We start from the raw sequence: 1,316 nt of genomic DNA on the forward strand, positions 1-1,316 counted from the left end.
CCACCGAGGCTGATGTCCCCAAGTGCCCTGGTACATCTTGACCCTCACAACTGCTAAAGCCATGGGTCAGAGGGAGGCAGGGGACCGCTGCGATGGTGACAAGCTCCTCCGGCACCATGGCCTGTACAGCTGGTGGGGGACCAGTGCTTCTGGGGCTGGGACCGTGGCCCTGAGTGCTGGCCGGGGGATGCCTGAGCAGGCAGTGCAGAAGCCCCTTCCTCGCTTGATCCTCCTGCCTCTTATGGCCAGTGGCTTTTACCCCTGTGTGTGTCCCGTACTCCCCACAGTGCCACCGGGGCCCCGCGCTGGCCCGTGCCCCTTCCCCACCTGCCCCGACGCCTGTGCTCAGTGTGGCTGTGGCAGCAGCCAAACCCACGTGTGAAGTCAGCCTGGTGCTGCTGTGGGGTGCTGACCTGCGTGGGCACTGTGGGGTGCTGGGGGTCCCTCCGCTGGCTCCTTCACCCATAGCTTGGTGCCACCACCCCCCATCCCATTGCTGTAGGGTGGGTGCAGGGACTCGGGTCCCCCTCTAGCCTCCTGGCAGTGCCCCCAGTACTGACCAGTCCCTTTGCCAGGAGTGACCCGCTGCAGGGTGGATGGGTGCTGCAGGGCCGGCAGCACCCCGTCCCCCTCCCTGCCGCTGGGGTGGGGAGGACTGGAGTTATCAGCCCCCGGCTTTTGCTCGCACCGCGGGGCCGTCGGCGCAGATCTGGTGCTTGCTGGCGGGCGTGCCGGGCGAGGTGCCCTATCTGCATGTGCGTCTGCATGCCTGCGTCCCTGCGACCGTCACTGCTGTACGATAATAAAGCCTTGTCACCACGTGCTTTGGCTCTCGTCTTGTGCCTCCTGCACCCACCTCCCCTGCCGTGGCACCCCCAGGCCCTGGGGCAGTGCCAGACTGGCTGTGGCGTGGGCTGGCCGGAGGACTGCTGGCCCTGGAGCGGGCAGATGTTCCCACCGGAATGGGGGAACAAGGGGTGCGTGGAAGCGAGGTCCCAGCTCATGCTGCTCCTGCAAAGCTCCCGGGAGCTCATGGCCTCCCCGTGGTCACCACATGTGGGCTCCTTGCCCTGTGACTCCTTGGCCCCCCATGGACTCCTTGCCCCGTCCCTGGGGCTGCTCCCGGCCAGCCCTAGGTGTGAGGAGAGCCTTGTCCTCGACGCGGAGCCAGGAGCCACCAAGGGTGACTGGTGAGCTCCAGCTCCATCCCCGTCCTTAACCCAGGGAGATGATCACTGTGGGGGCACCCCAACCGCGGGCACCCCAGGGTTTGGAACAGGGCTGACGTGGGCCAAAGGCTCGCTCTGTCCCAGCAG

The sequence above is a fragment of the Cariama cristata genome, unplaced genomic scaffold, assembly GCF_000690535.1.
Source record: "Cariama cristata isolate BGI_N322 unplaced genomic scaffold, ASM69053v1 scaffold5553, whole genome shotgun sequence".
Lineage (NCBI taxonomy): Eukaryota > Metazoa > Chordata > Aves > Cariamiformes > Cariamidae > Cariama > Cariama cristata.